Source organism: Erinaceus europaeus, chromosome X, assembly GCF_950295315.1.
Source record: "Erinaceus europaeus chromosome X, mEriEur2.1, whole genome shotgun sequence".
NCBI classification, from domain to species: domain Eukaryota; kingdom Metazoa; phylum Chordata; class Mammalia; order Eulipotyphla; family Erinaceidae; genus Erinaceus; species Erinaceus europaeus.
The window spans coordinates 24,036,923-24,063,337 of NC_080185.1; the positions used below are offsets into that span (position 1 = coordinate 24,036,923).

A 26,415-nucleotide genomic window follows, 5' to 3' on the forward strand; every position below is an offset into this window, starting at 1 on the left:
TTCACGGTTTAAGCTTAAGGAAGAAATGCGATAATGCGGGTAAAAGCGTGTATTTGCGTCCTGGGCATGCAACAGACCCTCTGTAAGAGCTGAGATTATCATAATCAGTAAAGATAAGTGGTTTCCTGTATAACTCACGCGGGTAAACCCGACACCTCGACGAGCTCTTGCCCCTTTGATGTTTGGAACTGGACTGTCTGGGTTTGAATCCCAGTTCTCCCACTTCTAGCTCTATGACCTTGAGCACGTTGCTTTACCTTTCTGCCCCTCGTTTCAGCAAGTCCAAAATGGAGATCACAGTGGTATCTTTCTAATAGGGTTATAAGAAATGAGTTGGTACAAATAAATCACATAGAATAATGCTGGAGCACATAGTATGTCCTATGTGAGGGCCAGTTTTTGTTATTTTCTACTGCGCTTCCAAATGCAAGTAATTTTTTTTTTAAAGGAAAAGCATAGCAATGGGAATTTTAAGATGCCCTCCAAATAGCTATTTTTTCCTTGGGGGCTGGGAGGGGGGGAGAGAAGGGAGGATTTCCATTGTTTTCAGCCAAAGCTGTTTCTATGCTGTTTCATCATTTTAATTCTTCTCTGTAATGACAACCTTACATTGTAACTCTCAAAAAAAAAAAAAAAAACAGTTACTAGGTTGATGTAACATTGTATCCTATACAAATAGGTTTCAAGTACAGATAAAGTTACAGGTTATGGATACAATGCTGGTTGCAAATAAGGCTGCAAGGACAAATAAGGGTGGGCAGACCAGTCATTTAACTGCAGGGCATCTTTTACCCTTCCACCCCCGTCCTGTGAAGTGAAAGGGAGTGGCTAGAGATTTACACAAGATTCAGAATGTGATTTCCAAACATTTACAGTGTGTTTGAAAACAGGTCCCCTAGCATCATTTTCCACCAGCTTTACAAACCTGCTGATGTCAGGTCAAGACTATTGATTGTGCAGGTGGCAATATATATATATATAGCCTGTGAAGTATTCGTGTTTCCATATTTTTACAGTGAGTTTTATTTTGTGTTTGTTTATTGGATAGAGACAGAGAAATTGAGAGGGGAGAGAGGAAGAGAGACACCAGCTGACCTGCTTCATCACTCGTGAAACTTCCACCCTGTAGTGGGGAGTGGGGACTTGAAGTCAGGTCCTTGCACATTGTAGCATGTGAACACTAGGTGCACCACCACCTGGCCACCATGTTTCTATATTTTCCCTTAAGTTCCCCACATTTACCACTATTTCATTCCTTCTTTCATTCATGCATCCATTTGAACAAAATCTGATTTCATAAGTGCTTGCAAAAACCACTAAACTCCAAACATGAGAGACTTTGATCAGCTTGGTCCCTGACCTTGAACTCCTACTGTGAAGGAAGAGAGTCAAGCAAATTAATACAGTATGATGTAATAAGTGATATATTAGAGGTGTGTGCCTGGTAAAGACATCCACTGCCTATTATGTACAAAACACTGTGCTAACACACAACAGAGTGTAAGACACAGTCTTTGCCCTCAACTCTTTTTCTAACAAGGAAAAAGACAAACAGCTCTAATAGGAGATGAACTTTGGGGAGTGCCTTAAAGGTAAGAGGAAGAAATCAGTGACTCCAGTTAGTTTCAGGCCCCAGGTCTGCTAGCCAAAACCAATTAACATGACTGATAGATGCAGCCCATTATTTCAAGGGCTACAGAAAGGAGTCAGATTGTGATAACAAGCTCTTAACAATGCCTGAGGATATAGCACAGGATCTCTTAATCTCTTATTGATTCACCAGAGCTCTCCCACCAACATTCTACCAGCCTTTTACTCCAGACTCTGCTTTTTGTACCTCATTCTCAGCAAAGGCCTTAACTTGTTTAGAGAAGGGTCATTTGAGCTAAGCTCCTTTATCTTGTACACCCACCCTCTCTTGCCTCCTTCAACACTCAGAAGAATGAATTGTCTTTCCTGCTTTTTTTTTTTTTTTTTCACAGCCAAAGCTGTGTGGCCTTAATCACATCTCTTTCCTGCTCTGGAGAAACAGATTATTCCCTGCTGGAGCACCAGCCATGACCCTTCTCTTAATTTCTTTTGAACATTCAAGATTTCTCCACCTTCACTGTTAGTACTCTTTATAGCTAGTTGTTCTTTAGTCACTCATTTAACAGATTTTTTTAAAAAGAGGTTATGATTTTAATGAAACAATTAAGCAAGGTATTTGCGCTATTTTTTTTTTCAGGTATGGCTATTTTTTTAAACTAAATAAAACCCAAATTGTTTTCTGTTCATATGGTGAGTCAATAGAATATTTCTAAAGTTAATACTTTATTTTGTTTTTGTAAACATTTGCCATCACCCAGATATTTTACACTGGAGCATTGAAAAGGAGTGAAACCCAGCTCCTGTCTTCAGTGAACTCTCAATTGGAGGAGGGTGCAGAGTAGATTATTTCTTTCTTCTTAATATTTTATGTCTTTTATAGTCAGAGAGAACTCATGAGGGAAGGGAAGACAGAGACCGGCAGCACTGCTTCACCAATCATGAAGCTTCCTCCCTTGCAGGTGGAGGTTGGGGGCTTGAACTTGGATCCATGCATATGGTAATACATGAGCTCAGCCCTGTGTGCCACCATCCAGTCCCCACAAAGCAGATATTTCTAGTGAGGGAAAAAAACAGGGTTTCAGTGCAATTGGTGAAATGCATGGATACAATTACAGAGCACGGTGTCAGGAAATAAGCACATCCCTGGGGAACCAAAGCTTTTTGTTTTAAGATTTTATTTACTTACTTACTTACTTACTTACTTACTTACTTACTTATGAGAAAGATAGGAGAGAGAGAAAGAACCAGATGTCACTCTGGTACATGTGTTGCCAGGGATTGAATTTGGGACCTCATGCTTGAGAGTCTGATGTTTTATCCACTGTGCCACCTCCTGGACCATGGGAGCCAAAGTTTTAAGCTGGATTTTGAAGGACACCTCGAGACCTGGGATTCTGGTTTCTCGGCGTTTCTCTGTCTTCATTCTTGACATCTCTGTCACACCGGGTCACCTATTTGTGATTAAACTTTCACCTTCCTAGATGCATAATGAGGACTCTGATTCTGGCTTTTGGACCACTATTTTAGTCTCTTTTGTAGGTTCCCCAGTTGCTTTCTTTCTTTTTTTTTTAAATTTATTATTATTATTTATTTATTCCCTTTTGTTGCCCTTGCTGTTTTATTGTTGTAGTATTGTTGTAGTCACCATTGATGTCATTGTTGTTGGATAGGACAGAGAGAAATGGAGAGAGGAGGGGAAGACAGAGAGGGGGAGAGAAAGACAGACACCTGCAGACCTGCTTCACCGCTTGTGATGCGACTCCCCTGCAGGTGGAGAGCTGGGGGCTTGAACCGGGATCCTTACACCGGCCCTTGGGCTTTGTGCCACCTGCGCTTAACCTGCTGTGCTACAGCCCGACTCCCCCCCCCAGTTGCTTTCTAAGGCAGATTCTTCCATAGACAGAGTCTTGGACCTCTGCTAGTTTATAGTTATTTCTACCTAGCAGTTGGTAAATTTCAAAAGTGAAAACTGCCTGGGGGAGCTTATTAAAATGCAGGTGTTTTGTTTTTGGTACAGACCTTGAATGTTCTGACTGGCTGGTTCCTAGAATCTGCCTTGTTAAATTATCCAGATAGTCAAATGCTGATCTGCTGAGGGCCATTCCTTAAGAAACTGCCCTGTATTTTTGGTAGAATTAACGCAATTCTTGCCTTTCTCTATCTTGTTAGCAACTACTTTAGCAACTGCTCGGGTTGACCCTTAAACTCAAATGGCTAAGTCCAGTACCAGCAGATGAATCCTTCCCAGCAACTAAAAATAAAAAGTAAGGGGGCAGGGCTATGGCACACCTTGTTGAGCGCACATCCAACCATGCACAAGGACTTTGGTTAAAGGACTTAGTCTCCACCTGCAGGGGGAAACTTCATGGTGGTGGAGGGGTCTGCAGGTGTCTCTCCCGCCTGCTCTCTGTCTCCTCTTCCCCTTCAATTTCTCTTTGTTCTATCAAATTCAATGAATAAATATTGTCTGTTTGTTTCTAAGTATTATTCCCACCGCCAGTGTTTCCGAGTTAGATACTGCTAGCATTTCTATTCCTGCCTCAGTCAAAGGGAAAATTTACCAACCAGGCCCATGACCAGCCTTCCGTTGATAGCACCAGAGGTTCACTCATTCTCCAGGTACACAGTGATCATCTACTGTGTGTTAGATCAAAATGGATAAGAACCATTTTAGCAGGAGGGCAGACTAGTCTTCGTCATATGATTGCAGAAACAAACATGAAATCACAGCAGAACAGTACAAAAAGAAATGTATTGTTATGCATGTTGTATTGTTATATGGCAAACTGGGAAATGTTCTGCATGTACAAACTATTGTATTTACTGTCAAATGTAAAACATTAATCCCCCAAGAAAGAAATTAAAAATAGACATGTGAAAATAATAAAATAAAAAAAAGAAAAGAAAGAAATGTCAGGGCTGGTGAGGCAGTATAATAGTTATGTCACAAACTTTCATGCCTGATACTCCAAAGTTCCAGGTTCAATCCCCAACAGTCTTAATTGAGCAGCGCTCTAGCAATTCTCTCTGTGTCTCTCTGCCATTAAATAAATAAATAAATAAATAAAATACAAAAAATTTCAAAGATAAAAAAATGTCACTTGCAGGGAACTGAAGTTTTTTGCATTTTGTGTGCTTGATATACTTTGTATTACTTTTTCTTTTTTAAGATTTTATTTATTTATTAGAAAGATAGGAAGATAGAGAGAGTCTGGCACATATGCTGCTGGGGATTGAACTCAGGAACTCATGTTTGGAAGTCCAATGCTTTGTCCACTGTGCCACCTCCTGGACCACCTTTATACTACTCTTTATTTTTAAAGTGGATAGATGAAAGCATTTTAAATGGCTATGTTACATGACAATACTGAACTTACATGCCTGCAGTTTCTGGTTTGGCCCCTGGCACTACATGTACCAGAGTGATGCTCTGGCTTCTCTCATGTGAAACAACTTCTCTCTCTCTCCCTCCCTCAAAATAAATAGAATAAGCCTTTTATTCTCTAAAGATTTATTTATAAAGAGCAGCGGTAGATAGCTTAGTGGTTATACAAAGAGATTCTCATGCCTGAGACTCCAAAGTCCCAGGTTCAGTTTTCCACACCACCATAATCTAGAGCAGAACAGGGCTCTGGCTAAAATATATATACTTGTTAACATGAGAGAGAGAACCAGAATACCACTCTAGCACATGAGATGCTGGGGTAGATCTCAGGACCTCATGATTATAAATCCAAGATCCGGGGTAGGGCGGTAGCGCAGCTGTTTAAGTACACGTGACGCAAGTGCAAAGTCGGGAGTAAGGATCCCTTCCAGCCCCTGGCTCCCCACCTGGGGGGGAGTCGCTTCACAGGCAGTGAAGCAGGCCTGTAGGTGTCTATCTTTCTCTCCCCCTCTCTGTCTTCCCCTCCTCTCTCCATTTCTCTTTGTCCTATCCAACAACGAACAATATCAACAATAACAATGATAACCACAACAAGGCTACAACAACAAGGGCAACAAAAGGGGAGAATGGCCTCTAGGAGCAGTGGATTCATGGCGCAGGCACTGAGCCCCAGCAATAACCCTGGAGGCAAAAAAAAAAAAAAATCCAAAGATCTAACCACTGTGTCACCTCCCAGACCAAGCAATGCCCCTTTGTAAAAAAATAAATAAATAAAAATGGGGGGGGTGGCAGGTGGTGGTGCACCTGGTTAAGTACCACATTACATTGTGCAAGGACCTGTGTTCAAGCCCCTGGCGGCCCTTTTCCCTGCAGGGGGAAAAGCTTCAGGAGTGGTGAGGTAGGGCTGCAGGTGTCTCTGTTTCTTTCCTTCTCTATCTCCCCCTCCCTTCTCAATTTCTCTCAGTTTCTATCCAATAATAAACAATAAGAAATTTAAAAATTAAATGCTATTTATTTGTGCAAGATACTTCACAAAACTCAGAATACCAGTGGCAAGATGTGGCACAGTAGAGAAAGCATTGGATTTGTAAGCAGGAGGTCTGGAGTTTGATCCCTGGCGCTACATATGACAGAGTGATGCTCTGGTTCTCTCTCCTTCTATTAAATAAATAAATATTTAAACAAAAAGAGACTCAGAATCCTGAGTATGACAGTCTGACACTATCAAAGTTGGGCTACCCATTTTGCATATCTGATCTTTGGTTTGCCGGTCAGTCAAATGATAATGCTATTATTTGCAAGGTTGTTTTGATGCACAAAACCAGGTAATAACATACATGAATGTTCTTCATCCAACAAATAGTCATTTTGTTATGTACTTCTTAACTGCAAGATCATGCAATTACTCTCCTACTAATATTGACTTCCCTATTGCTGCTCTACTTAGTTGTTTATTTTTTTAACTTCCAGTTATCACATTGGTGAGGCTTGATAACATCTCAAGTCTGCACAGCCCAAAGAGCTCCTCAGATACTCAACTGAAGAGCTCAGAGGCTTGGTGGATTTTGTTGTTGATGCTTCTTCTTTGTTTAGAAGCTTGAAGCTGGGTACTACACACAAACAGCCCAGGAAATGAGCAAGAATGACAGGGAGAAGTGTTTTAGAGATTCATGGACATTCCCACAACATTGCTTGTTGAATTTCTTTCTTTCTTTCTTTCTTTCTTTCTTTCTTTCTTTCTTTCTTTCTTTCTTTCTTTCTTCCTTTCTTTCTTTCTTTCTTTTTTCAGGGGGAAGTGACTTTGTGAGGGTTTAATCAAGTCAGATATGGTCACTTGTTGAATTTTAAAAGGGGAAAGAAAACTTATTAGGGTTTAATCAAGTGAGACAGGGTATGGGTAGGTTGAAGAGGAAGATGCTACCACCAGCATGGTGTTGGAATCAGAATTATTTAGGAGTAGACACCAAGAATAAACAGATTTAGATAAATCTCTAAATGGAGATTGTGGAGACAAAAATACCTCACCAATCATCCTCCTTCCCACCACCCCCACCACCCTCTGGCCCCACCAAGCTGGTGACATGTTCGTAGGGCATGTGAGCAGACAGAGAGCTGTTTTCAGAGAAAGAGATTACTGAGCAATTAACTAGCTCACAGCTAGGAAGAGGAAAAACCACGTGTCAGGCCTGCGTTTGTTTTGACTTCAGAACCCAAGCTCTCAAGGTCTGTACTGCCTTGTCAGTTATTTGTTTATGTGTTTGTTATCTGTCTCCACTAGGGCAGCGACTTTTTTTTTTTCTATCACATTTACTGCTCTATTCCCTGCCCCATAGAATTCTGTGTCTGACCTATGGTTGGCACTCAATAAATATTTAATGAGGTTAAGACATTGTGATTAAAAATGGAAATAAGAGTTTAAAAAATGGAACTGGGGAAAGAGAATGCAGTGAAGACTGGGGAGAAGTAAATTTGAAATGGAATGAAATGGGAGTCAGGTGGTTAACAGGGGAGTCGCTTCACAGGCGGTGAAGTAGATCTGCAGGTGTCTATCTTTCTCTCCCCCTCTGTTTTCCCCTCCTCTCTCCATTTCTGTCTTATCCAACACAACTACATCAATAGCAACAACAACAATAAAACAACAAGGGCAACAACAGGGAATAAATATTTTTTAAAAAGGTTTAAAAAATGAATCTTAAAAAATGGAATGAAATAATCTCAGGAATTTGTTAATAACACAACAAACCAAGCTCTACCTATATGAAACATGAATATGAAAAATTTCTATATGAAATGGGGCCCCCCAACAACTATATTTTTAAAGAATTCCCCAGGTAAGACTAAAAAAATGAAGAAAGACCTTCAATGAGAAAAAAATCCACTACTTAACCATTTTATCAGTTATATATTGGTGCCTAAGAGACTTCATTCTGATCAATAATATTCAAAGGCATACAGTTTAGTGAGGATACTTGCTTATGACTGGTTTAACCATTGACTCCCAAGTGATTTTGAATGTCTTTCTTGTGGCCTTGCTTTTGTTGTTGGTTGAATAAACAATGTGATCAGTCAAAAACTACACTAATTTCAAACATAATAATAAGTTTGAAAATTACAGGAATTACGTATTGACAAGATGTGTGGGGAGCTAATATTTATAATAGCATGTAATATAGAATCTATACCAGGTAGTAAAGAACCAAATGTCCAGCTGGGGAAGAAGAAGAAGAAGAAGAAGGAGAAGGAGAAGGAGAAGGAGAAGGAGAAGGAGAAGGAGAAGGAGAAGGAGAAGGAGAAGGAGAAGGAGAAGGAGAAGGAGAAGGAGAAGAAGAAGAAGAAGAAGAAGAAGGGGAGAAAAGAAATGTCTGATGATAATCCTAGTTTCAGATTAATTTCCCAATGTCTTAATTTTTTTTTCATCTGTAAAGTAAGGATGGTGGAAATACCTTTCATAAATACCTTTGGAGGACTGCACAAGATAATTCATATTATGTGCACATCAAATATTTTCTGACTCACAGAGCCAAATAAATACTAGCTACACTAGATACTTTTCTAGTTAGTAATATGGAATCATTTTTCTCTTATTTCTATTTAAGAGTAGCTGTTACTGGGTTCCAGGTTTATTTATTTATTTATTTATTTATCCTGATCAGGACAACAGAGAGACAAGGGGCCTTTGTTTCTTTATTCATATGCTGTTTCTTGTCTCCTAAAACTTTTTTTTTTCAGGGTTCATGGGCTAGTCAGGATCTAAAAGTCTTCAAGATTATTCTTTGTTCAGGTGTCATCCCTTAACCTTCTAGAAGGTTTAGCTTATCCTTTGACAGGGTGAAGTTCCCAATTGTTTTCACAGAACCTTGATCATAGCACTCCATCTCATCACTTACCACATTATATTGGACGCATATGCACTTCCCTCTGTCCCCTAGACATTGAGGTTATTGGGTAAAAAAAAAATACCATGTCTTTTCTTTTTTCCCTTTCTTCCTTCCTTCTTTCCTTCCTTCCTTCCTTCCTTTTATTTCCTTCCTTCCTTTTTTTTTTTTTTTTGCCCCTAGATACCTATCACAATGTTTACCTGCAAATTGTTTTCTGAACTTTCTCAAAAGAGCATGTGAGGTTGTTTTATGATTATTACTGTTGGAAAAGAATTTTTTTTCTACCTCAAACTGCTGATTTGACTCCTGGCTTCAAATCCCATACTTCTCTGTTGCACACAGAATCATGCAATACAATTTAGAGATTCATTCATTCCACTGTAGGGTCAGGGAGATAGCACCATCAATAGTACAACAGGATTTCATGATTGAGGTACTGAAGGTTCCAGATTCACTCCTGGCATTACCATAAACTGCCACCTATTTCCTAGTCCTTCAGGCATTAAAGGAAGAAGTGAGTATAGACTGGCAAAATAGCTCATTTGGATAATACACTGCTTTGCCATGTGCACAATCCAGGTTTGAGCCTAGCCCCACTGCATTCAAGGAAGCTTTAGTCCTGTAACCGCCCATGCCCCCAGCTAAAGAAGAAAAAGAAAAAGAGGAGAAGACATAATTGTAAATTGAAAAGTAGATGATCTTTGTTAGTAATTTATTTTATTTGATAAAACACAGAGAAAATTTAGAGGGGATAAGGAGATACGGAGGGAGAGAGTCAGAGCGACACCTGCAGACCTGCTTCACCACTTGTGAAGTCTTCCCCCTGCAAGTAGGAACGGGGGGGGGGGGGCACCACCACCTGGCCCCTAGGTGATCTTTAGTAACCCACTATTAAACACACACACACACACACACACACACACACACACACACATACACACACACACACACACACGACAAACACATGGATGATATACCTGCAGTTCACACCCATTTTTCAGTCACCTCTGCTTACTGAATGACCAGTGCATTTAGAAGGCTGCTATTTAGTCACCAGAGGTGAATAAAGATGGGAAAAGTAGGAAGATTTGATAGACTGCCTGCAACAGCACATACATAGTGGCCACTCAGTTACTATTTGTTGAGGGAGGGAAGGAGGGAGGGAGGGAGAGAATGAATGAGTGAACGGATGGATGGATCATGCACTTTGTTAGGCTTGAGATCTGTAGTCCCAGATCTTAATCAGACCTCTCTCACTTCATTTTGAATTTGGAAAGTCATTTTATCTTTCTGGGACATGCGTAAAAAAAAAACACTAAGGGAAAACAAAGTGAAACTTGGATTGGGTATTGCACATTGCACCAAAGCAAAGGACACTGGGGAAGGAGGGAGAGGGACCTGGTGTGTCACCTAGTCACCAATCAAGGGGAGGTGAGAAGCTGTGCCTGTGTATTTAAGACTCGACTGTAAACTGCTAACTCCCCAATAAAATTACTAAAAACAGGGAGTCAGGCGGTAGCGCAGCGGGTTAAAGCGCACGTGGAACAAAGCATAAGGACCAGCATAAGGATACCGGTTTGAGCCCCCGGCTCCTCACCTGCAAGGGAGTCGCTTCACAAGCGGTGAAGCAGGTCTGCAGGTGTCTATCTTTCTCTGCCCCTCTCTGTCTTCCCCTCCTCTCTCCATTTCTCTCTGTCCTATCTAACAACGACAACATCAATAACAATAATAACTACAATGAAAAACAACAAGGACAGCAAAAGAGAAAATAAATAAATAAAAAAATTAATTAAAAAAAAGGAGACATTAACAAAACCATAGGATAAGAGGGGTACAACTCCACACAGTTCTCACCACCAGATCTCCATATCCCATACCCTCCCCTGAGAGCTTTCCTATTCTTTATCCCTCTGGGAGTTATGAACCCAAGGCCATTGTGGGATGCAGAAGGTAGAAGGTCTGGCTTATGTAATTGCTTCCCCACTGAACATGGGCGTTGATAGGTCGATCCATTACTCCCAGCCTGCCTCTCTCTTTCCCTAGTAGGGTGGGGCTCTGGGAAAGCAGAGCTCCAGGACACATTGGTGGGGTCTTCAGTCCAGGGAAGTCTGTTTGGCATCATGCTAGCATCTGGAACCTGGTGGCTGAAAAGAGAGTTAACATACAAAGTCAAACAAATTGTTGAGCAATCTGAACCAAAAGGCTGGAATAGTGCAGATGAAGTGTTGGGGGGTTCTCACTGCAGTCTATTGTGTACTTTTGCTTTCCAGTATATATTTTGCCCTAGTTTATGGATACGTGTGAACATAGGCTCTATCTCACGGGACCTGGTCTGTATCTAGGTTTTGGGACTTTGTTAGGAGGTGAACCACCTGGAATGGAATTAGAGAATACTATGAAAGGAAAGGTCTCATCTGAGTAATGAAGCTGAAGGGTTGTCATTCCACACCTGAAGTCTCTGGACACAGTCTGAAGTGAAGCATGCTGGGGTGGCACTCATTGCATTGGATGCAATATTATTTGCTTTGAATTGAGAGAAGCATGCAGGAAAGTGTGCCCCACCTTAAGGTTCCAGGATTGGGGGGAATATAGGCTCTACAGTGGAAATGTGAGGTTCCTGCTGTCTTAGGGTTCAAGAAGACAATAGATAGTTATTGTTGTAATCACATTATTTGGTAATTGGGTTAACTTTGAAAAATCCCTTTGTTAGGATTTGCTGTATAATATCCAACATCACCATAATTTATGTCCTTTGACTTTATTTGTATATAGCTGTGCCACCGGTTGCTTCTGTTCTCCCTGGTCTAGGCTTTTGAGAGAGTCAACATATCAAAGACTCAGCCTATGTATTAAAAAGACTCAGTCTGTGATTTAAAAAGTTTGAGACATACAATCAATTTTCCCCTCTCATATTAATTAAATAATTATTTATATGACTAAAAATTAATAGGAGTGTAGATAAACACTATTCCTACCACCAAAAGACTGTGTCCCATACCATCCCCCCACCCCCCACCTCCCCTCCCTGCCCAGGAAGCCGAATATCCACCTTCACCCTCACCCCAGGGTTTTTACTTTGGTGCCCTACTCTCACTGTATCATTTCTTCTTCTTCTTTTTTTTTTTTTTTAAGATTTTATTTATTTATGAGAAAGATAGGGGAGAGAGAGAAAGAACCAGACACCACTCTGGTACATGTGCTGCCAGGGATTGAACTCAGGACCTCATGCTTGAGAGTCTAGTGCCTTAGCCACTGCGCCACCTCCTGGACCACTCTTCTTCTTTTTTTTTAATATTTATTTATTTATTCCCTTTTGTTGCCCTTGTTGTTTTATTGTTGTAGTTCTTATTGTTGTTGTTACTGATGTCGTTGTTGGATAGGACAGAGAGAAATGGAGAGAGGAGCGGAAGACAGACGGGGAGAGAAGGTTAGACACCTACAGACCTGATTCACTGCCTGTGAAGCGATTCCCCTGCAGATGGGGAGTGGGGGGGCTGGAACCCGGATCCTTACTGAAGTCCTTCTGCTTTGTGCCACGTGTGCTTAACCCGCTACGCTACCGCCTGACTCCCTACTGTATCATTTCTTAGGGTACCTTTGCCTCCTAAGTCTCTCTCAAATCAATCCACTTTTCATCACCTCCGTTGTCTCCACTCCCTCTATTCCAGACCAATCTACTAGTTTACTGACTTGCCTGTCCTGTTCAATTTCTACCTCCTCCAGGCGACTCTCCACACTCCCGTAAATGTCATCGATTCATTCGTTCATCACAAAGTATTGATCGGGTGCCTGTGATGTGCCAAGCACAGGGGGTGCAACAGAGAAGGAAACAGATAATAATCTCTGTTGTCACGGGGTTTGCATTTTAGCAAAAAGAGAAACACGCACTGAAAATGCTATGTAAAATACGCAGCATGAAAAATTTGCTTCTCGCATTAAGGAAGTTAACAAATCTCCCCCGCCCCCGAAGCAGCTATAAAGCTGGACAAAACTGTCAAAAACAACACTTTCAGCACTCTGGAAAGCTACCAAGGGCATAACAGGGTGACCAATTATCATGTTTTCTCTGCTACTGTTCCAGTTTTAGCACTGAAAGCCTTGCATCCCAGGAAACTCCTTTCCAGGATGCAAAAAGAAATCCAATTTTCACAGTGATTGTCCGTGTGTGTGGGGGGGGGGGGAGGGCGGGAACCAACACTATCCTCAGACTCCAAAAATAAAGGTTGAAAACACTGATGTTTTTGCTGTCGGATGGATAGGGCATAGATTACCTATTGGTAGTCATTCTTGCTGTTTTTAGCCCTGACCACTGATGCTGGTAATGGTGATATATATGGTGCCTTCTACAGACTATCTGTTGCTGCATGTCTCCAAGGGACTAAGCTTAAGTTTACAATTCAAGTGGATTGCAGGCATGAGTCATAAAATGCTTTCTTTGACTTTGTGGATTAACAGTTGAGATTATATAGAGAATATGATCCTTTCATTTTTAACATTATGACTTTGGTGACCATTTATTTTGTTTAATCTATTCTGAGACTCTTATTTTATATATTTTGGTAGAGACCGAGAGAAATTCAGAGGAAAGGGGGTAGACAGGGAGAGAGACAGAGAGACAGCTGCAGTCTTGCTTCAGCACTCATAAAGTTTTCCTCCTGCTGGTGGGGACAGGGAGCTTGAACCCACGTCCTTGTGCACTATAATGTGTGCACTTAACCAGATGCACCACTGCCTAGCCCCTGACCATTTCTTTTTAAAAATACTTTATTTGTTTATTTTGGATAGAGACAGAAAGAAATTGAAAGAGGAGAAGAGAGAGGGAGAGTGAGAGAGAGAGAGCTATAGCATTGCTTTACCACTCATGAAGCTTTCCCATGCAGGTGTCTTTTTAATATAAGATTTATTAATGGGGAGTCGGGCAGTAGCTCAGCGGGTTAAGCGCACGTGGTGCAAAGTGCAAGGACCAGCATAAGGATCCTGGTTTGAGCGCCTGGCTCCCCACCTGCAGGTGGTGAAGCAGGTCTACAGGCATCTATCTTTCTCTCCCCCCTCTGTCTTCCATTTCTCTCTGTCCTATCTAACAACAATGACATCAATAACACCAACAATAATAACTACAACAACAATAAAAAACAAGGGCAACAAAAGGATAATAAATAAATTTTAAAAAGACTGATTAATGGAAAAGAGGAGGGGTAGGGGAAATTAGAGCATCACTCTGGTGCATAGAAATGCTAGGAATTGAACTCAGGACATCATGCTTGAAGGTCTAATGCTTTTATCCACTGTGCCACCTCCTGGGCCATTGTGACCATTTCCTCTAAATGTTCATATAGAGAAAATGAGCAGAGATAGACAGCAAGAATGACCAAGACAGAGGTGTGAAATCACTTATGAAGAATCAATCTTACACATTCAAGATAAGACAAAGATAAGTGTGCTTAGACATTGATCAAAAACTTTTGGTCTTGGGGCCAGGTGGTAGCGCACCTGGTTGAGCGCACATATTATAGTGCGCAAGAACCCATGTTCAAACCTCCAGTCCCCACCTGCAAGGGGAAAGTTTCAGGAATGGTGAGGCAGTGCTGTAGGTGTCTGTCTCTCTCCCTCTGTATCACCCCCCTTCCCTCTCAATTCCTGGTTGTCTGTATCCAATAAAGAAATGAAGATAATAAAAAATAATAAATAAATAAATAAATTTTTGGTCTTCCAAAAAAGACAGTAGTATTCATTCAAAATTGGTGGTTACTGTTATAGCTTAGTATACCACATAAACAAACACATATTGTTCAATAGTTCATTGTGATGATTGCTCTATGAGTAAGGTTACAGGTAAAATGTTTTGAGGATAAACAAAGGAGAATATTTTGATAGCAAATGTGTTGGCCGTTAACGGTGTAGGGCTGATTCTGTTGAACTGTACCAAGGTTCATGCTTTCATGAAGAACCATGGCAACTGAAAAATATTCCTCCTAGCTTTTAGGCACTTTGATTTGAAAACCAATTTCACATCATTTTCGTGATTTCAGTGACAATTATGATCACACTGCAGAAAGCATAAAACAAAAAGGTCTTTGATAACGTGCATAACTTTGCTAATCTGTCTGCATACTCATCAGACAGTAATGTACATTTTGAAACCACGAGACTAGCACTCCAGATGTCACCAGGAAAGGTGACATTACTTTCTCAATTTCTTAGGAAGATGCTAACATATTTGGAGTCCAACTCTGATTTCAATATGTTGAGTTTTGTTATATTTATTTTATTTATTTATTCCCTTTTGTTGCCCTTGTTTTTTTTTTTTATTGTTGTAGTTATTATTGTTGTTGTCGTTGTTAGATAGGACAGAGAGAAATGGAGAGAGGAGGGGAAGACAGAGAGGAGGAGAGAAAGATAGACACCTGCAGACCTGCTTCACCACCTGTGAAGCGACTCCCCTGCAGGTGGGGAGCCGGGGTTCCAACCAGGATCCTTATGCGGGTCCTTGTGCTTTGCGCCACCTGCGCTTAACCCGCTGCGCTACAGCCCGACTCCCCAAATGTTGAGTTTTATGACTGAAAACCATTCTCATTGAGTGGCCCAAAAGGTAGCACAAGAAACCACAGCACTGAAACTTCCATCAGTGGAATGGGAGCTGGGCTGAAATTACTCTATTAATTTTATTTATTATTTATTTATTTATATGCTTCCAGGATTATTGCTGGGGCTCAGTGCTGGTACTATGAATCCACTGCTCCTAGTGGCCATTTTTTCCACTTTATTGAATAAGAAAGCCAAAATTGAGAGACGAGGGGGAGATAGAAAAGGAGACAGACAGAGACACCTGCAGACCTGCTTCACCGCTTGTGAATCCGCCTCCCCCCATCCACTGCAGGCGGAGAGCTGGGGGCTCCAACTGGGTTCCTTTCACGAGTGCACTTTGTACCATGTGCACGTAACCTGGTGTGCTACTTCCCAGCCCCCTCTTAATTTTATTTTTAATTGATTATTGTGAGTGTACACAAATACAATTGGTTTTTCTGGCTCAAATATTTTATTTATTAAATATCTGTTGGAGAGAGGAAAAAATTGAGAGATAAGTGGCAGATAAGAGATGGAGAGAAAGAGAGAGAGAGAGAGAGAGAGAGAGAGAGACAACTGAAGTTCTGCTTCCCTGCTCATAATACTCTCCCCCTGGAGGTGGAGACCAGGGACTTGATCTCGGGCTCTTGAAAATTGTAATGTTGGGATTCGGGCAGTGGCGAAACGGGTTAAGCACATGTGGTGCAAAGTGCAAGGACCGGCATAAGGATCCTTCCTGGTTCGAGCCCCCAGCTCCCCACCTGTAGGGGAGTAGCTTCACAGGCGGTGAAGCAGGTCTGCAGGTGTCTGTATTTCTCTCCCCCTCTCTGTCTTCCCCTCCTCTCTCCATTTCTCTCTGTCCTATCCAACAACAACGACATCAGTAACTACAAAAATGTTCAACAACAAGGGCAACAAAAGGAAAAATAAATAAATAGTTTAAAAAAAGAAAAAAAAAGAAAATTGTATTGTTGTACACTGTATCAGATGCACCACCACCTGGTCCCACAAGTGATTTGTTTTTATATTGGTTCTGTATTCACAGCTTTGCTGAAATCAATGATCATTTCTAGAAGTTTTTTTTTTTTAGTGTTATTTTTTAGTATTGTGAATACAAGATTGTTATGTAAATAGTTTATTTACTGCATTTTCAATCTGTATGACTTTTTGTTGTTGTTGTTATCGTCACCAATGCTTCACCACTCAGAACCAACTTTTTGTTTGGGTAGAGAGAGACAGAGACAGAGAGAAAGAGGGTGAGACGGAAAGATTCCCCAGCACAGAACCTATTCCAGTGCAGTGGAGGCCAAGCTCAAACTGGGCTTATGTAAAAGACAAGGGAAGCGCATTCTCCAGGTATCTTAGGAGCCCTTGACTCTTTTTTTCTCCCTTGCTAAAACCCTGGTTAGTACTGTCCTTGCACCAACGCATAGCAGAGTTGGTGTTTGGGGGTCTTGAAGACCAATGTAAATATAGGCAATAATATTGTCTTATATTAATCAAACTTCTTAAGTCACCAGACCTTCATTATTCCGAATACAAGAAAAGAAGCGATAATTGCAGCAGGGAGGTAGTTCAGAGGACTGAAGCACTGAATGTGAACGGTGCTCTGGCTCTCTTACACTCTCTGTCGGTCTGTCTGTCTGTCTCTCTCTAACTCAATACACACAAATCTTTAAAAGGAAACAAGTGGTAATTATGTGATGTTTCTCACTACAATGGCAATTGTATTATAATACAGAAATGTATCAAATTACTGTGTTGTGCACCTTAATTTTACACAGTATGGAAACTGTATTTTGACTTAAAAATATCCAATTGAAGTTACCCCATGTTTCATTCTGAGTTTTAAGGGAAAAGCTGTCAGTCTTTCCCCATTAAATATGACATTCGTTGTAGGATTTTCACAGATATCCTTTAGTGAGACTAAGGAAGTTTCCTTCAATTTTTAGTATCTTGAGTGCCTTTATGATTAAAGGATGATGAATTTTATCAAATGCTATCATTTTTCTGTCCATCCAGCCTCCTCATTATTTATTGCCACCAAGGTTACCTCTGCGGCTCAGTGCCTGCCCAATCAGTCCACCACTCCTGCCAGACAACTTAAAAAAGATTATCTTTATTTATTGGATAGAGACAGAAATCAAGCGGGCAGGGGGTAATAGAGAGGGAGAAAGACAGAGAGACACCTGCAGCCCTGCTTCACCATTCGCAAAGCTTTCCCCCTGTAGGTGGGGACTGGGGGCTTGAACCTGGGTCTTTGCACATTCTAATATGTGCGCTCAACCAGGTGCACCACCACCCAGCCCTGCCAGCCATTTTTTTTACCTTCCTTTCTCCCTTCTTTCCTCACTTTCTCTCTTTCTTCTGCTTGCTCTCTCACTCTCTCTTTCTCTCCCCTGGAATTATTTTATTTATTCCATGAGACAGAGATAGAGATAGGGTTAAAGGGAAAAGCCAGAGCAACAAGTCTGGCATATGCTGTTCCAGCAATTGAACCTGGAACCCCATACTTCTAAGTTCAAAACATACCACTGTGTTACTATTCACCACCCCCTTCTTCCGGCTCTTTATTTTCTTTCTTTCTTTCTTTCTTTCTTTCTTTCTTTCTTTCTTTCTTTCTTTCATTCATTCATTCATTCTTTCTTTCTTTCTTTCTTTTCCTTCCTTCCTTATTTCTTTGCTTCCTTCCTTCATTCCTTCCTTTCTTTCCCTTTCTTTCTTTCCTTCTTTCTTCCTCTCTTCTTTCTTTCTTTCTTTCTTTCTCTCTTCTTTCTTTCTTTCTTTCTTTCTTCCTTCCTTCCTTCCCTCCCTCCCTCCCTCCTTCCTTTCTTCCTTCTTTCTTTTTTTTTTTATTCTTTTTTGGGTAGAGATACAGAGAAATTGAGAGGGGAGAGGGAGACAAAGATGGAGAGAGAAAGACACCTGCAGACCTGCTTCACTGCAGGTGGGAACCGGTGACTTGAACCTGGGTCCTCACAAATGCTAATATGTGCCCTCTATCATGAGTGTCAATGCCTAGTCCCTCATCTAACACTCTTTTTTTCTCCATCTATTGAGATGATCAAGCGGGGTTTGCCTCATAGTCTATCTATATGGTAAGCTGCATTAATTGACTTTTTTTCTTTGTAAATGTTCTACTTATTTTATGAAAGAAACCAGGGTACTATCCCACCATTGTGCACTGGGTCCCCCGAACCCATTAACATCCTCCCTATGTTTTTACAGCAGACCATATCTAGTCCAAGTCCCAGTGCCCCCCCTGCCATGTTTTGCCTTTTCCTTTTTGTTTCTTGGGGTCCACCCATATGTGAGATCATCTACTATTCGCCCTTCTCCCTCTGACAGATCTCAGTTAACGTAACTACTTAAAGTTCTCTTCTTGATGAAGCAAAGGCGATGCTGATGTCATTTTTGGTAGTAGAGTAGCACTTCTGGCTTATCTAATTTAACATGAGTCCTTCAAGTTCCATCCAAGATGAGACAAAGGAGATGGATTCATCATTTTAACAGCTGAGTAGGATTGTATTGTGTATATGTACCATGATTTTCTTTCTTTCTTTCTTTCTTTCTTTCTTTCTTTCTTTCTTTCTTTCTTTCTTTCTTCTTTCTTTTTTTTCCTTCCAGGGTTAGCGTTGGGGCGTTGGGGCTTGGTGCCTACACTACAAATCCACTGCTCCTGGAGGCCATTTTTCCCATTTTGTTGCCCTTGTTGTTGTTTTATTATTGTTGGATAGGACAGAAAGAAGTTGAGGGAGGAAGGGAAGACAGAGGGGGGACAGAAAGATAGACACCTGTGGACCTGCTTCACAGTTTGTGAAGTGACTCCCCTGCAGGTGGAGTGCTGGGGGTTCTAACCAGGATCCCTATGCCGGTCCTTGCGCTTTGTACCATATACCACTTAACCTGTTGCACTACCTCCTGGCCTTCACCTCTGCGTGATTTTCTTAAATGCTCATCTATCATTGGGCATCTGGGTGCTTCCAAGTTTGGGCTATTACAAACAATGTTGCCGGGCAAAGGAGATAGCATAGTGGTTCTGCAAAGAGACTCTTATGCCTGAGGCTCCAAGGTGCCAGGTTTAATACCCAATACCACTATAAGCCAGAGCCAGATTCTAATTAAAAAAATAAATGGTATTAGGGGGCAGGTGGTGGCACAGCCAGTTAAAAGCGCATGTTACAATGCAGAAGGACCTGAGTTTGAACCCTGGTCCCCATCTGCAGGGGGAAAGCTTTGTGAGAGGTGAATCAGTACTATAGGTGTGTCTCTTTCTCTTTCCCTCTCTGCCTCCCCTTTCCCTCTCAATTTCTTTCTATCATATCAAATAAATAATTGAACCATTGCAATAAAAAAATCACCTAGCAGCCCAAGAGGTTATGCAGTGGTAGAATGTAGAACTTACAGGCCTGAGGTCCTGAGTTAGATCCCCAGCACTACATATGCTAGAGGGATGCTCTGGTTTCCTCTTTCATTAGTAACTAACTCTTTTTTAAAAAATTACAAAGAAGGAGGCCGGGCAGAAGAGCAGCAGGTTAAGCGCATATGACAACAGGCTCAGGGGTGGGCTCAAGGATCCCAGTTCGAGCCCCTGGCTCCCCACCTGCAGGGGGGTCGCTTCACAAGTGGTGAAGCAGGTCTGCAAGTGTCTATCTTTCTCTCCCCCTCTCTGTCTTCCCCTCCTCTCTCCATTTCTCTCTGTCCTATCCAACAACAACAACAATAATAACAACAATGATAACAAGGGCAACAAAAGGGAATAAATAAATATTTTTAAAATATCATATATAATAATAATAATTATTATTATTATTAGCCAGAGCACAGCTCAGCTCTGGCTTATGGTGATGTCGTGGATTGAACCTGGGACTTTGAAGCTGCAGGCATGAAAATCTGTTAGCATAACGCTTATGTTATCTCCCCCGGCCTCCAGTCTGTTTTTAATATAATGTTTTATTTAATTATTTACTGCATAGAGACAGGTAGAAATGGAGAGGAAGGGGGAGATAGAGATGGGGAGCAAAAGAGAGACACCTGCAACTTCACCACTTGTGAAACTTCTCCCCTGCAAGTGGGGACTGGGGCTTGAACCACAATCCTATGCATTGTAACACATGCACTTAATCCAGTGCACCATCTCCCAGCCCCAAATTCTTATATTCTTTTTAAAAGTTAATTTAATTTATTTTTTTTGTCTCCAGAGTTATTGCTGGGGCTCAGTGCCTGCACCATGAATCCACTGCTCCTGGAGGCCATTTTCCCCCTTTTGTTGCCCTTGTTGTAGCCTTGTTGTGGTTATTACTGTTATTGTTGATGTCATTCGTTGTTGGATAGGACAAAGAGAAATGGAGAGAGGAGGGGAAGACAGAGAGGGGGAGAGAAAGATAGACACCTGCAGACCCGCTTCACCGCTTGTGAAGCGATTCCCCTGCAGATGGGGAGCTGGGGGCTCAAACCGGGATCCTTACGCCGGTCCTTGAGCTTTGCACCACGTATTCTTAACCTGCTGCATCACCGCCCGACCCCCTAAAGTTAATTTGTTAGTTGATTGGTTACTCCAGAGATTCTTGAATAGAACTGAAATGAACTTACCAGACTCTGGTTATGCTTTCGCTAACTTCATTCTAGTGACATATGTAAACATACTAGTTGCAGGGGCTGGGTGGTGGCAAACCCAGTGGAGCCCTCAGTTCCCGCCTGCAGGGGGAAACTTCACAAGCAATGAAGCAGTACTGTAGGTCTCTCCTCTCCCTTTCTCTCTGGCCCCTTCCACTCTTGATTTCTCTGTCGCTATCCAAAATAAATAAATAGGGGCTGGGTGGTGGCTTACCTGGTTGAGCACACATGTTACAATGCACAAGGACCTGGGTTCGAGTCACTGGTCCCTACCTGCATGGGTAAAGCTTTGCGAGTGGTGAAGCAGTGCTGCAGGTGTCTCTCTCTCTCTCTAACACTCCCTCCTCTCTTGATTTCTGGCTGTCTCTATTCAATAAATAAATAAAGATATACCAAAAAGAAATTTAAAGAAAGTATTTGTTCTCTCTTCCACAGAAGGCCTGCATGCCTCTGGGCAGCACTCTAGTGATTCCTGAGAAGTTCCAGCACATTTTGAGAGTTCTCAACACCAACATCGATGGGTGTCAGAAAATAGCCTTTGCCATTACTGCAGTTAAGGGTGTGCGGCAGAGATACGCTCATGTGGTGGTGAGGAAAGCCGACACTGACTTGACCAAGAGGACAGGAGAACTCACTGAGGACAAAGTAGAATGTGTGATCACTATTATGCAGAATCCACACCAGTATGACATACCTAAATGGTTTTTAAACAGACAGAAGAATGTGAAGGATGGAAAATACAGTCAGGTCCTGGCTAATGGTTTGGACAACAAGCTCTGTGAAGATCTGGAGCGGCTTAAGAAGATTCGGGCCCACAGAGGGGCTGCGCCACTTCTGGGGACTCGGCATCCATGGCCAACACACCAAGATCACAGAAAGAAGAACTAAATCTAGGCTTTGTCAATAAACAGCTTATATACCTAAAACAAAAAAATAATTTGTTTTAAAAACAAAACTAAATATATAAATAAGCACATCAGTTTCATTTTATTCCTTTTTTCTTCTTTAGTGCTTTTTATACATGTTACATCTATAAATATTCCAGGCCCAGCCATATAGTGTTATTATTACTGTGTATAAGTTTCTATCTAGTGAAGAAGCTGAGAAAAGCAAAGAGGTAGATCATGGGTGTTTACAGAGTTTGCGACATTCACCTTCCTATTCATTGTGTCCCATTCTCTTCATTTCTTCCTGTGGCTCTAAGTTGCCATCTGGCATCACTTTCTTAAACTTAATACAGCTTGTTCTCAATGCCTCCTTTGTGCCTGTTGCCAATCATGTTTCATTTGATATGTTGTAGGCACGGGCCAGGCTTAACTAAACCTGTGCAGTGCACATGACATCACAACACACTCAGCAAGTGAGTTATTTTGTTGGTCCATCATGCTCTTCAATCTTTCTATTTATTTATTTATTATCTTTATTTATTTATTGAATAGAGACGGCCAGAAATCAAGAGGGGAGGGATGACAGAGAAGGGAGAGAGACAGAGAGACACCTGCAGCCCTGCTTCACCACTCGCAAAGCTTTCCCCCTGCAGGTGAGGACCGGGGGCTTGAACCTGGGTTTTTGTGCACTGTAACATGTGTGCTCAACCAGGTGTGCCACCAGCCAGCCCTATTTATTTGTTTTTATTGGCTAGAGACAGAGAGAAGTCAAGAGGGCAGGGGGAAGAGAGAGACAGAGAGACAGAGAGAGGTGGGGGGGACCTGCAGCACTACATCCCACTCATGAAGCTTCCTCCCTGCAGGTAGGGTTGCTCTTTAATTTTTCATGTGAATTCAGATTGTTCCCCAGGTTCACTTGCGTTTTGTCTGAAGAACTTCCTTAAGTACTTAGTGCCTGCACTACGAATCCACTGCTCCTGGAGGCTATTTCCCCCATTTCATTGTCCTTGTTGCAGACCTGCTTCACCTGTTGTGAAGCAGCTCCTCCTGCGGGGGGGGGGGGGAGTCAGGGGCTTGAACCAGGATCCTTGCACTGGTCCTTGCACTTTGTGCCATGTGAGTTTAACCCACTGCTTATAAAATGAACCTACCAGGCCGTGTCCTGAGTCATAAAACACAACTTAACAAACAAATCTGATCAAATTGAAAATTTCTCTGGCAATAACAGAATAAAAGTCAATCCCCAAAACACAACAGCAACAACAGAATTTGAGGGTACAGATAAAACACGGCTAAAAGTGAAATATCTGTTCAAATATTTTTCTGTTTTTTTTTAATATTTTTACTTATTGGATAGGAACAGAGAAATCAAGAGGGATGGGGGAGAAAGTCAGAGAGACACCCACAGTACTGCTTCACTGCTCATGAAGCAATCCACCTGTAGGTGGGGACCAGGGATTTGAACCCAGGTCCTTGCTCATGTAACATGTGTGTTCAACCAGGTGAGTCACCACCTGCTCCTTCCCTTCTGTGTTTTCTCATTTTTCTGTAAGGTTGCCAACTACCTTCTCATTCACAGGAATTCTTTATATATTTTGCCTAAAAACAAGTCCAAGTCCTTTGCCAAGTACATAATAACATATTTATTTTTATTGCTTTATTGGGGGATTAATGGTTTACAGTTGGCAGCAAAATACGGTAGTTTGAACATGTGTAGCATTTCCCAGTTTTCCACATAACAGTACAACCTCCACTAGGTTTTCCTCTGCCATCATGTTCCAGGACCTGAATGCGCCCCCCCCCCTGAGTCTTTTATTTTGGTGCAGTACATACACCAACTTCAGTCCAAGTTCTTCTTTCTCTCTCTCTCTATTTTTTTTTAACCAGAGCACCACTTAGCTTTGGCTTATGGGGATTGAACCTGGGACCTCAGAGCTTCAAGCATGAGAAGTTTTTTTTTTTTTGCATAATATACAAATATAGTTTTCCGCTCTATACCTTACTTTTTTACTCTCCTGAGAGTCTCAGTAAGCATAATTTCTTAAAGTTAAAATATTTCAGTTATGCCTGGGATGTGGACAATGGAGAAAACGTTGAATTTTCATTCATGTCATGTTGCTGACTTTCAAACAGTTGAGAAGTTTAGAGTCATATTTGTATCTAGATTTCAGACTTACTTTAACTGCAATGTGAGAACATACTCTGAACGATTTAAATTATTTGAGATTTGTTGAGGCTTGCTTTTTGACTAAGTATATAGTTGATTTTGGCAAATATTATGTTTGTGTTTGAAAATAATTCATACGCTGCTCTGGTGAGTAGCATGTTTATATATGTACATAAAAAGCAAGAGTTTTTGCCTGAGCCTGACAGTTAACAGGCAGGTGGACCCAAGTTATTGTCTGGGGAGATGGTGTCACAGCTGGAAAAAAGACTAGAAAGCTGGATCAGGAAAGAGAGTAGCTCCCAAATATGGGGAAAGTATATAAATATTGTTAACTGTAAACCCCATCGATATGATCTGGGACCCATATTCAGCACAGGAGCCTATGTAACCTCTGCATCCCTCTAAGTCTGAGTTCACATTCTGTGGTCACAGCTAGGAACATTCCAGTCTGCACTAATTTCAGGACCCATCTTCCTTGGGTAGTAGGTAGATTATGCTATCCAACCTCCCTTTGGAGAATGGAACATTCCCTACCATTGTTGATCCACATTGAGGGCAAGGTCTTATAGGGGCCCACAAAGAGGTCCATTGTGTTACTCCTGATGGACATGACCAGTGACAGTAGCGAGAGGGATCTGTTAGAGGTCTAAGCCCATCGTGTCTGCTTGGGAATCCCAGGACTTCTGGACTAGGTCCCCAGGCGATGGGGTGGCCTGGTAGTGACTAAAGAGTCATCATGAAAGTTTGCCAGTCTCTTGCCCTTATTCAGCTTTTATAGTTTTTACTTTGTCTGACAAGGTTATTATTATTTTTTATCACCACCAGGGTTATTGCTGGGGCTCAGTGCCTGCACGACAAATCCACTGCTTCTGACACTGAGTCTTCCCCTTCCTCTGTCTCTCTCTTTCTCTCTCTCTGTCTCTGTCTCTTTCTTTCTTTCTTTCTTCCCTTCTTTTAGATAAGACAAAGAAATTGAGAGAGGGTGAGAGAGAAAGAGAGACACCTGCAAACCTGCTTCACTGCTCATGAAGCAGTTTTGCATGTGCAATGTAGAAACTCAAACTCAAGACTTCATGCTTGAGAATCCATGCTTTATCCACTCTTTAAAAAGGCAAAACCCACCAAAGGGAGGAGGAGTGGCATGATGCGGCGAGACTGATAGGCTGGTTGGAATTCCCCGCGTACTCCAGCCCATCTTGCTCGACCACAACGGCTGGCATGCCAGTGGGAGACTGACAGACAGACTTCGGGGGGGAGGGTCAACCAGCCATGCTCAAACACGCATTAGACACACACTTGCAGTCATTTTCTTTTTTTAATCTTTCTTTCTTTCTTTATTGGATAGAGACCATCAGAAATCGAGAGGGAAGGGGTAGATAGAGAGGAAGAGAGACAGAGAGACATCTACAGCACTGCTTCACTATTTGCAAAGCCTTCCCCCTGCAGGTGGGGATCAGGGGCTCGAACCCAGATCCTTGCACATTGTAGCATGTGCACACAACCAGGTGTGTCACCAACTGGCCCCATCATTTTCTTCTTATTTTAAACAAATATTTTATTTATTTACTGGATAGAGACAAAGAGAAACCAAAAAAAGAAAGGGGGAGATAGAGGAGGGAGAAAGAGAAAAACCTGTAGCTCTGCTTCATCACTTGTGAAGCTTCTCCCTGCACAGGGGGTCTGGGTCCTTGAGCATGGTAACATGTGCACTCAGTCAAAGGCTCTACCATCTGAACCCCTCTTACAGTCATTTTTTTTCAGGCTACAATACCATCTTTGTGTTCTTGCTTCTATTGTTTCTGTTGAGAAGTCAGTTTAAAAACATTTGCAAAATGTACAATTTCTTCTTCTAGCGTTTGCCCTTCTTCCGTAGCCTGTCAACAGCATCAGGTTGAGCCTGATGTAAAGTTTCGAGACCTCCTTTGAATCTGGAGAGGTGGCAGTCGTTGACTGTGTGGGTCATAGTCTGTCTGTAGCCGCAGGGGCAGTTCGGGTCATCTCTGGCTCCCCAGCGATGGAACATAGCAGCGCACCGGCCATGGCCTGTTCGATAGCAATTGAGGAGGGCCCAGTCATAACGTGCTAGGTCAAAGCCGGGTTGACGCTTGCAGGGGTCTGTGATGAGGTGTTTGTTCTTTACCTCAGCTGACTGCCAACTCTGTTTCCAAGAGTCTGGAACAGAGAAGTTCAGTGTAGGCGTAGGGGACCAGATTGGGTGACGAGACGTCAAGCGTTGGACAGGGTGGGTGAAGATATCCGCGTATATTGGTACGTCCGGTCGAGCGTAGACGTGGGAAATGAACTTAGATGATGCGGCATCCCGACGAA

At 41.9% G+C, this 26,415-nt stretch overlaps 1 pseudogene; it reads left to right on the forward strand.

Moving 5' to 3' along the window:
* The first annotated feature begins 33 nt into the window (after positions 1-33).
* Positions 34-21,940, forward strand: LOC103108155 (small ribosomal subunit protein uS13-like; annotated as a pseudogene).
* The last annotated feature ends 4,475 nt before the right edge of the window (positions 21,941-26,415 follow it).